Here is an 11648-nt window from a genome sequence, read left to right on the forward strand (position 1 = left end):
CCTGTTTACTCTTCCTTGTATTTCTAGACTCTTTACAGCCCTGTCTGCAGCCCGAAGGCGTTCCTTGTCTAAAGCAAGGATCGCTCGTACCATGTTAGAATGTTATTATTTACAGTAACAACACATACCTTTGGCTTTCCAACATTTCTCCTTTTCTTAAAAGCCTTCAGAGGATTTCTAATAACTTTACTTTTACTCATTATTATACTTCAACAAAACAGATACTCAAGAAACAGAATTAATTACGAATATTTTCGAGATAACGACAGAGTAAATAAACATGAAACAATCGACAATCACACCAGCGATATATATTGAACCATCACAGGTTAGCCACAACACATACTTTATCTCATATCACTAAAATGTACCTGATGAACACGGACGTTAATAATAACACCATTTGACAGCAGTTTAACAGCGCCACAGTGGGTCACGCCCATGTAGAACACATTTCAAAAAAAAAATTAAAAATAGTTGTAGTCTTCGGAATTGAATAAATTATATATCTATTAAAAGGTAATAGTCTGCAGATTCAGAAAACGCAAAAAAGTAAAAGTTGAACTTTTCATGATTTTGAGCCTTTCCAGAGCCCCTCAAGGCACTGTTGGTCCAGACTGTCTCACTCTTGAACGGCGATTCGGCGTAGATTCTTCAGTGGTTAGTGGGTCACGTCGTCCATAAACAGCCTTTTTCAATCTACTGCTGGCATGTTCTGTAGGGTTCATGTCTGGAGAACAAGCTGGCCACTCTAGTCGAACGATGTCGTTATGCTGAAGGAAGTCATGCACAAGATGTGCACGATGAGGGCGCGAATTGTCGTCCATGCCTCGCCAATATGCTGCCGATATCGTTGCACTATCGGTCGGAGGATGGCATTCACGTATCCATGACCACCAACGGCGTACGTCGCCTCCACATAATGCCACCCCAAAATAGCAGGGAAGCTCCACCTCACTGCACTCCCTGGACAGTGTGCCTAATGCGTTCAGCCTGACCGGGTTGCTCCCAAACACGTCTAAGAGAACATGATGCCAATCCTGAACGGTCCATTCGGCGTGTTGGGCCCATCGGTACCGCGCTGCATGGTGTCGTGGTTGCAAAGATAGATCTCCCTACGGCCGTCGGGAGTGAGGTTGCGCATGATGCAGCATATTGCGCACACTTATAGTCCTAACAAGACGTCCTGTGTCTGCACGAAAAGCATCATTCAACATAAATGAAGATGCTATCTGTCCTTTTGAACATGTCTGAAAGAACAGATACCATCTTCATAAGGACTTGGAAGAGCAGTTGAACGGAATGGACAGTCTCTTGAAGGGAGGATATAAGATAAACATCAACAAAAGCAAAACGAGGGTAATGGAATGTAGTCGAATTAAATCGGGTGATGCTGAGGGAATTAGATTAGGAAATGAGACACTTAAAGTAGTAAAGGAGTTTTGCTATTTGGGGAGAAAAATAACTGAAGATGGTCGAAGTAGAGAGGATATAAAATGTAGACTGGCGGTGGTAAGGAAAGCGTTTCTGAACAAGAGAAATTTGTTAACATCGAGTATAGATTTAAGTGTCAGGAAGTCGTTTCTGAAAGGATTTGTATGGAGTGTAGCCATGTATGGAAGTGAAACATGGACGATAAACAGTTTGGACAAGAAGAGAATAGAAGCTTTCGAAATGTGGTGCTACAGAAGAATGCTGAATCTTAGATGGGTAGATCGCATAACTAATGAGGAGGTATTGAATAGGACTGGGGAGAGGAGGAGTTTGTGGCACAACTTGACTAGAAGAAGGGATCGGTTGGTAGGACATGTTCTGAGGCATCAAAGGACCACCAATTTAGTATTAGAGGGCAGCGTGGAGAGTAAAAATCGCAGAGGGAGACCAAGAGATGAATACACTAAGCAGATTCGGAAGGATGTAGGCTGCAGTAGGTACTGGGAAATGAAGAATCTTGCACAGGATAGAGTAGCATGGAGAGCTGCATCAAACCAGTCTCAGGACTGAAGACCACAACAACAACAACAACATAGTCAAGACTAACCGGCCAACTTTAAAAATTTTTAAACATTTATAAGTAAAAAAGGTACATACTTATAACTATCGCATTATTTACTAGTGTCAACAATAACAGTGAGTAATACAAAAACGAATCGATTAACACAATAAGAGCTTACATGTAGTTCATAGTTCCCGCACACAAGTGGTATGAGGAAGCAAGTCCATAAGTGTAGACATCATGCCAGAACTGAATTGGAGCTAATCAGCTAATGACACTAATCAGATAATGATGTATCTTGAAGTTGGTCTCTTGGTGGGGGCAAAAGTACGATAACATAATAAAATCAAATCGTACCCAACTATATATTTCATAAGGCATAAACAAAAATGTAAGTGCTCATAAACAGCGTAATTACTTGTAATAACACATGAAATCCTAACGATAAATAAAATAATACCAGTGACAAGCGGCTCTACGGATGGGACATTTCTGAACTTATCTCCAAACAGCACTAGTCAGGTTTGAAGGTGATAAGCCACTGTCTCATTTTAATTACTCCGTCGTCAGATTAATATTCATATTTCAGGTCATGATCTCCGTGTTCCCCAATACTACTTCTGATATGTGTGGCTTATGACTTTATTACATGAGGAAATTGTGAGCAGAATGTTTTTATAGCTGCATGTGTAGCACGTAGATTATTTGTATCTGGGGGGCGATAGTGGAGGCGACGGAAAACAGGGAGAAAGATGGATTGTGGGCCACAAGTGTGTCCACTGACTTGGCTGTGCGAGTGGTTCGGAGAAGCAGCACTCTGAGAATTGTACCTGCAGAGGGACCTCGGGCCGTGGCGAACCACTTTTCCCACTTAATACACTCGAGGTGTGAACTAAAAAACGCCTTCAGTCACAATTTTTCGTGTTTTATTCAGAACATGATGTATTTCTGACCCTGTGGGTCCATCTTCAGGTGTAATTCGTCTTAATACATGATTTATTTGTTCTCTTGAATGAGATGAAATGCATATTCCTGTCACGAAAAGGTTTGATGTTAGGTTACGAACTATGTAAGTCTCACAATTGTCTCACAGTTACTTTACATTCAATGGGAAAGTTTACCAACAGAATGAGGGTTTACCATGGGCAGTAGCATATCAAGTTTTCTGGCAGACATATTTCTCAATCATCTGGAAAGTAAGTTCTTTAGTCAAAACAATAGATTCAAAAGTAAAATAATACATTACTGGATATATGTTGATGATACCTTGCGTCTATTTGATGGAACAAAAGATGAGACTGAAGAACTAGTAGCAGTATTCAGTTCTTTCCACAAAAACATAAAATTCACAATAGAACATGAGGACAACAAAATCATAAATTTCTTGGACTTTAAAATGATCAATCATCAACAAAAACATAGGTTCAGCATACACAGAAAACACAAATACATAGACATAACACTGCCATCCCACCACACAGAAACACGCTACATTTAGGTCTATGCTATACAGAGTACACTCTCTTGATCTAGAAGGAAACACCCTCAAGAATGAGATAGATACAATAAAGAGAATAAGCAATGGCTACACAGCCAAAACAATTCACAATTTAGACAAATACACAAAAGCAAGACAAGGAATGACAACAGTATGAAAGAAGAGAAAATATTCGCCAGTATCCTTTATCTGGGCCCCATATCACAAAAAATAGCTAACCTTTTCAAGAAAACAACTGTAACAGTTTCATTCTCATCTAATAATAAATTAGGAAACTTACTCATCCATAACATAAAATCAAATACACAAACCTACAACAACAGTGGAGTGTACAAAGTGTCATGCCCCAGTTGTCCTGCCTACTATGTAGGGAAAACAGGCAGAAACTTCAAAACCCGTTTTCAAGAACATGTAAATGCTTTCAGGCTCAACCACGATGAAAAATCAGTCATTGCACAACATATTTTGGAAACAAAACATGTCATCAACAATTTAGAAAATAATTTGTTTGATGTTGTTGTTGTGATCTTCAGTCCTGAGACTGGTTTGATGCAGCTCTCCATGCTACTCTATCCTGTGCACGCTTCTTCATCTCCCAGTACCTACTGCAGCCTACATCCTTCTGAATCTGCTTATTGTATTCATCTCTTGGTCTCCCTCTACGATTTTTACCCTCCACCCTGCTCTCCAATACTAAATTGGTGATCCCTTGATGCCTCAGAACATGTCCTACCAACCGATCCCTTCTTCTAGTCAAGTTGTGCCACAAACTCATCTTCTCCCCAATTCTATTCAATACCTCATCATTAGTTATGTGATCTACCCATCTAATCTTCAGCATTCTTCTGTAGCACCACATTTCGAAAGCTTCTATTCTCTTTTTGTCTAAACTATTTATCGTCCACGTTTAACTTCCATACATGGTTACACTCCATACAAATACTTCCAGAAACGACTTCCTGACATTTAAATCTATACTCGATGTTAATAAATTTTTCTTCTTCAGAAACGCTTTCTTTGCCATTGCCAGTCTAGATTTTATATCCTCTCTACTTCGACCATCATCAGTTATTTTTCTCTCCAAATAGCAAAACTCCTTTACTACTTTAAGTATCTCATTTCCTTATTCAATTCCCTCAGCATCACCCGACTTAATTCGACTACATTCCATTATCCTCGTTTTGCTTTTGTTGGTGTTCAGCTTACACCTTCCTTTCAAGATACTGTCCATTCCGTTCAACTGTTCTTCCAAGTATTTGCTGTCTCTGACAGAATTACAATGTCATCGGGGAACGCAATGTTTTTATTTCTTCTCCATGGATTTTAATACCTACTCCGAACTTTTCTTTTGTTTCGTATACTGCTTGCTCGATATCAGATTGAATAGCATCGGGGAGAGGCTACAACCCTGTCTCACTCCCTTCCCAACCACTGCTTCCCTTCCATGTCCCTCGACTATTATAACTGCCATCTGATTTCTGTAAAAATTGTAAATAGCCTTTCGCTCCCTGTATTTTACCCCTGCCACCTTCAGAATTTGAAAGAGAGTATTCCAGTCATCATTGTCAAAAGCCTTCTCTGAGTCTACAAATCCTAGAAACGTAGGTCTGCCTTTCCTTAATCTTTCTTCTAAGATAAGTCGTAGGGTCTGTATTGCAGCATGTGTTCCAACATTTCTACGGAATCCAAACTGATATTCCCCGAGGTCGGCTTCTACCAGTATTTCCAATTGTCTGTAAAGAATTCGCGTTAGTATTTTGCAGCTGTGACTTATTAAACTGTTTGGTAGTATTACATAATCAAGCCAATGGTAAAACCCTGAATCTGTTTGAACAACTGGAGATATACCTCCACAAAATCAAAAAACCAGAATCGATGCTAAATGAATAAACAGAATTCACAAGCCATAGCTATTTCAGTAATTTTAAAGATCTATTCTAAAGTTATTTGCTGCGTATGTCAATTGTTTCCTGCATATGTCAATAGTTTAATAATTATATCTTTAGCACTATGAAAAAACTTTTTTTTGACCAAACAATGTACAAAAACATCTGTGAAGTTTTTACAAACATGTGCTTGCGAATGTGCCTCTTTATGAAGACATGTGCTTGAAAACGATGGACGAAAAAACTTATACTGTTATTGAAACATTAAAAACGCTTTTCTTGGATTATTTGGTAAGTTTACACTAGTCATCTTTTCCACTATTTCACACATATTTTCCGCGCATTATATTGCGACAGTTATAAGTATGTACATTTTTTATGTTTAGCTTTTAAATTTCCTTAATTTCAGTATTCTTATCTAACTTCTACTTATTTGTTGCATATTTTTGTGCACAGCCATCTGGAGAAAGGCACTAAGTTCTTGAAACCGGTAAGGAAGTTAAATTTCTTTTATGCTCATGGTTAGATATATACAACTACAGTTACTGAAGATGGATGAAATATTAGCTGCTCGAAGTAATTTTCGGACAAGAGATTCAGAATACTGCCACTTCAATCTCGGTTCCTGGCACCAGTTCTGACAGCATGACTCTCCAAATCTATGCTTCGCAAGTTGATATCCCGCCCTTGTACAACTTCTAATGTCCGATTTATCACAGCTGGAGGCTGTGTAGTACGCGGGTCACAGTTCACGTGTGTCTTAATCTTTCTTGTTACTTGGGAATAATTTTCCTCCTTTCCGTTGAGTTTGCGTGAACTTGCCACCTCCTATCATTAGTCAAAAGGTCAGGTCGCTCTGTCACTTGGTAAGATTCACAGTCCCGTCTTAAATTTCAGGGGATCATTAATAATTAAAATAAGTTATCGAGCTAGTGCTTTTGATACACAAATAGCTAATACGTTGTTTTCCTCTTGGACGAAGCTAAAAATCGTTTAACGCGAAAACATTTCGCTTCTCGGGCGAACAAAGTTATTTTTTCACATGTGGGTCAGTCTGATTTACTGTCACATTTTTCGTTAGAGCCAACACGGTAAACATCGGTTGCTATATTTGTATTGTTCACCGCCTGTCCTTGGCTGCCGCCATTCTCTGAATACTTTCATCAGGTTTCCCATTCGTTAATTCGTGTTTCGAAGATTTACGCCTATTCGTTGTGCTTTTGCCTTCTTAAACTCTTCTAAGGAACTTCTCGGTCGCCTGTTGCAGATTGTCCGCTTCGCCGCTGTTGCGCGCGGAATTCTTTACAACCTCTAGAATGAAATTTTCACTCTACGGCGGAGGGTGCGCTGATATGAAAAATCCTGGCAGATTAAAACTTTCGCGGGCAAGTGCTCTACCAACTTTTTTTTTTTTTTTATCTTTCCACTCAGTTTTTTATTGCAGAGGCCAACCGGCTCTCTGACCGAACACGCTGAGCTACCGTGCCGGCTGCAGCAGAGCTACCCAAGCACGACTCACGCCCCGTCCTCATGGCTTTACTTCTGCCAGTACCTCGTCTCCTACCTTCCAAACTTTACAGAAGCTCTCCTGCAAACCTTGCAGAACTAGCACTCCTGAAAGAAAGGATATTGCGGAGACATGGTTTAGCCACAGCCTGGGGGATGTTACCAGATTGAAATACTGGCAGAAGTAAAGCTTCTGTGAAGTTTGGAAGGTAGGAGACGAGGTACTGGCGGATTTAAAGCTGTGAGGACGGGGCGTGAGTCGTGCTTGGGTAGCTCAGTTGGTAGAGCGCTTGCCCGCGAAAGGCAAAGGTCCCGAGTTCGAGTCTCGGTCCGGCACACAGTTTTAATCTGCCAGGAAGTTTCTTTACAACCTGTACGAGAACGCCGGCCGGAGTGGCCGAGCGGGTCTAGGCGCTTCAGTCTGGAACCGCGCTACAGCTACAGTCGCAGGTTCGAATCCTGCCTCGTGCATGGATGCGTGTGATGTCCTTAGGTTAGTTAGGTTTAAGTAGATCTAAGTCCTAGGGGACTGATGACCTCAGAAGTCAAGTCCCATAGTGCTCAGAGCCATTTGAACCATTTGTACGAGAACGCTGCAATGACAGTGGTGGTCAACGGACGGCTGAAACCGCCAGTTATGTCTTTGCTTGTCCCTCGTACCGCTGTCGCGACAAGCTGCTGACCGTCTGTCAGGTTGAAAACTCTCAGGGGGGGAACCTCACAGATCGGGCTTCAGCCGGTAACATGGTGGTCCTTAGATTAGATTAGATCAGTTTTTCGTTCCATAGATCCGTGCTGAGGAGATCCTCGTGGATGTGGAACATCTCAATTTTTTTTTTCAGCTGAAATAACAATACTAATAGTATGAATATATACAATACATCATTTGTTTCTATTAAAAAATTCATCAATGGAGTATATCGAGTTGGTCACTGGTAAGTCTTTCAGGCTCCTTTTAAACTGATCTTTACTTGTAACTAAATTTTTTATGTTTGCTGGCAAATTATTGAAGATGAGTGTTCCTGAGTAGTGGACCCCTTTCTGAACTAAAGTAAGTGCTTTTAAGTCCTTGTGCAGATCATTTTTGTTCCTGGTATTGTATGTATGAACTGAGCTGTTTGTTGGAAAAAGAGATATATTATTTAGGACAAATTTCATTAAGGAGTAAATATACTGAGAGGCAGTAGTTAGTATACCCAGTTCTTTGAGCAGGTTTCTACAGGACGTCCGTGAATTTACTCCACAAATAATACGTATTACACGCTTTTGGACTGAAAACTTTTGTTTGACTTGAAGAGTTACCCCAAAATATTATACCATATGACATTATGGAATGAAAGTAGGCAAAGTATGCAAGCTTTTTCATTTTTATGTCGCCTATGTCTGCTACCACTCGAATTGCAAATACAGATTTGTTAAGGCGTTTCTGCAGTTCTGTGGTGTGCTCCTCCCAACTGAATTTATTATCAAGTTGTAATCCCAGGAATTTAAGACTGTCGACCTCTTCTATCTGCTCTTCTTCATACTTTATGCATATGCTGGGTGGAAACCTCTTACAGGTTCTGAATTGCATATAGTGAGCCTTTTCGAAGTTTAATGTCAGTGAGTTGGAATGAATAAAGTGGTTCAAATGGTTCAAATGGCTCTGAGCACTATGGGACATAACATCTGAGGTTATCAGTCCCCTAGGACTTAGAACTACTTAAACCTAACTGACCTAAGGACATCACACACATACATGCCCGAGGCAGGATTCGAACCTGCGACCGCAGCAGCGCGGTTCCAGACTGAAGCGCCTAGAACCGCCCGGCCACAACTAGAAAAGTGGTGCTTGCTGATTTTCGTCGCACTTCAGGTGCACGTTTAACTGATGACAAACGCAAATTCCTCAACCTGCGCGGCTTCGAGCACGCTGTCCTTTCTTGGGCGCGTTTTCTGGATCACCGTACGTCTTTGGGGTTGTCGTCGTTCGTGGCCAGATGCAGATGGCAGCTCCGAGTTCGAAATCTGTTACTAGTAAAATTCTGCGTGTCGTACTGGAACATGAACGACCCTCACCATTCTACAGAAAGTGCGAATATTTGTTACCTACACTTTTTGTAAAGTACAGGGTGATTGTAATTAAACTTTCAAAACGCTGTAGGAATAATACCACTGGTCAGAATGACGTCAACTTGCAACGGAATATTATCGGAGAAGGGGGGAAACGTATGGCAGAAGAAAAAAAGAGTGAAAATAGAGCAATAGCACTGTATGTGCCAGAATACGTAAATGAAAACACCTGTCATGCGCACGACCCACTGAGGTTAGTACAAACACTCCGGGTACACGGCTTTTCCTACTTTCGCGTCTGCGACGTTCGCCATGACTATCTCAATGTAGGTTCAAAAATGGTTCTGAGCACTATGGGACTTAACTTCTGAGGTCATCATTCCCCTAGAACTTAGAACTACTTAAACCTAATTAAGTGAAGGACATCACAGATATCCATGCCAGAGACACGATTCGGACGTGCGACCGTAGCGGTCGCGCGGTTCCAGGCTGAAGCGCCTAGAACCGCATGGCCACAACTCAGGCAATCCCGAAGATATTCCAAGGGCAGATAAGAGCGTGAAATAATACAATTAGGGTAACATGTTTTGCGTCCAAGTTGCTGGCAAGTATGACGTGTAGAACTAGCTTAGCACTCGCTGCTTCACTCACTTAACGTGTCAGTCTGTACATTGTTTTGTGTGTTCTTCTATAATCCAATTTCTATGTTGTTCGCACGTTGTAAGGTCTTCTAAACTTTGTACGCTAATTAAGGTCATAGAATCACAGTGTTTTTGAATGTATAGGGTGATTATAATTAAAGTTAAGCTTTCAAAACGCTGTAGAAATAACACCACTGGTCATAATGACGTCAAATTGCAACGGAATATTATCGGAGAAGGGGAAAATGTATGGCAGAAGAAAAACAAAAAGGGTGAAAATCTATCAATAGATGGCACTATCCGTCAGAATCGTAAATGAGAATACTTGTCACACCCACGACCCAATTTAGTTGGTATAAACACACCGGGTACACGCCTTTTCCTCCTTTTGCGTCTGCGACGTTCGCCATGACTGTCTCAATGCAGGATCGTGCTCTGCTTGTAAAGCTGTATTACAAGAATGATGACTGTGTTCAAGTCGCTCTGCAGAAGTTCCGGACACTGAAGGGTTTGAAAAAGAGGCATCGGTCCGATGACTGCCGTGGGTCTGGAGAAAATGATTCGGAAATTCGAAAAGACATGTTCTTTTGGTGTGCAACCTGGTAGAGGCAGGAAACGAATTTATTCGACGTCAGTGGAAGCAGCGGCCACAGCAATGCAGGAGGAGACGAGTGGTGGGGTGCGGACGTGTAGTGCGCGGAGAATTGCCCGAACATTGGACATACCCGTGAGCACGGTGGGTAAAATCCTACGAAACGTCCTTCTTTACTATACATTCGAAATTACCCACGTGCAAGAGTTGCTCCTGTTGACCGCCAGCAAGAGAGGCCTTTACTTTAGAAATTCTGTCTCGCATGGAAGTGGACAATGATTGACCTTGGAAGATTTAGTGGGCAGACGAAGTCCACTTCCATCTGACCGGATACGTCAATACACAGAATTGACGAATATGGGCAACGGAAAATTCACACGCAAATCCACCAGTACCATCTCATCCTGAAAAGGTCACTGTGTGCTGCAAGTTTTCGAAGAGACAGGTGCTTCTGGCCCTATTACCTGTACCGTCACTAGTAAGTGCTATGAGTGTCTTCTGCGCAACCACATCGTTACAACTCTCCATCAGCGTGGATGTGTGGATGGGTTCATTTTTATGCAAGATGGCGCACCTCCGCACATTGGAAATTCAGTTAAGCAATTGCTGAAGCGCCATTTCGGAAATTCTAGAATTATCAGCCGCCATTTCCGTACAGCCTTCCAGTACCGATCACCTGATCTTAATCCGTGTGACTTATGGTTGTGGGGGTTATCTGAAAAATGCGTTCAGATAAAAAAAAAAAACTTCAAATGGCTCTGAGCACTACGGGACTTAACATCTGAGGTCATCAGTCCCCTAGAACTTAGAACTGCTTAAACCTAACTAACCTAAGGACAACACACACATCTATGCCCGACGCAGGATTCGAACCTGCGACCGTAGCGGTCGCGCGGTTCCAAATTGTAGCGCCTTGAACCGCAAGGCCACACCGGCCGACTCCGATTGCAAACTTAGCTGCATTGAAGTTACGCACTGCGTAACACATTCTGAACGTGACCCCGTAAACACTTCGGCCAGTTGTGGAACATGCTGTTTCTCGATTTCAAATTGTTGCAGATAACGGTGGGCAGCATAATGGACATGTCTTGCGCCAGTCACAGGAAATTAATAATCACATTTGGTTTTGATTCATACGTTTTATGCGGTTTTTGGCCTCAGGACAATTAAAAACCGATTTTTGCTACCCGATGTGATATGACCTTGCCATGGTGGACGGACTTACGTAACTAACAGTATCACACCTGTACACCCATGTACACTGAGTAGTACAGTTTGTTTAACGTCAAACGTACGCCTTAGGCATTGTTGTATGATTCATTTGTCATTTGTGGTCGACCACTATTAAATTACGATTTTTACAGCGGCATCAATTGCTACATTTTGTATCAATTTATTTTTCTTCCGTCATACGTTTTCCCCCTACTCCGGTAATATTGTGTTGCAATTTGACGTCATTCTGACCAGTGGTGTTATT

The 11648-nt window shown here is 41.6% G+C and overlaps 1 non-coding gene across 1 annotated transcript; it reads left to right on the forward strand.

Moving 5' to 3' along the window:
• The first annotated feature begins 7148 nt into the window (after nt 1-7148).
• On the forward strand, nt 7149-7223 carry Trnas-cga (transfer RNA serine (anticodon CGA)). Its single transcript has one exon. It is a non-coding gene; the product is annotated as a tRNA-Ser (tRNA).
• The last annotated feature ends 4425 nt before the right edge of the window (nt 7224-11648 follow it).

Source organism: Schistocerca cancellata, chromosome 10 (assembly GCF_023864275.1).
Source record: "Schistocerca cancellata isolate TAMUIC-IGC-003103 chromosome 10, iqSchCanc2.1, whole genome shotgun sequence".
NCBI classification, from domain to species: Eukaryota; Metazoa; Arthropoda; class Insecta; order Orthoptera; family Acrididae; genus Schistocerca; species Schistocerca cancellata.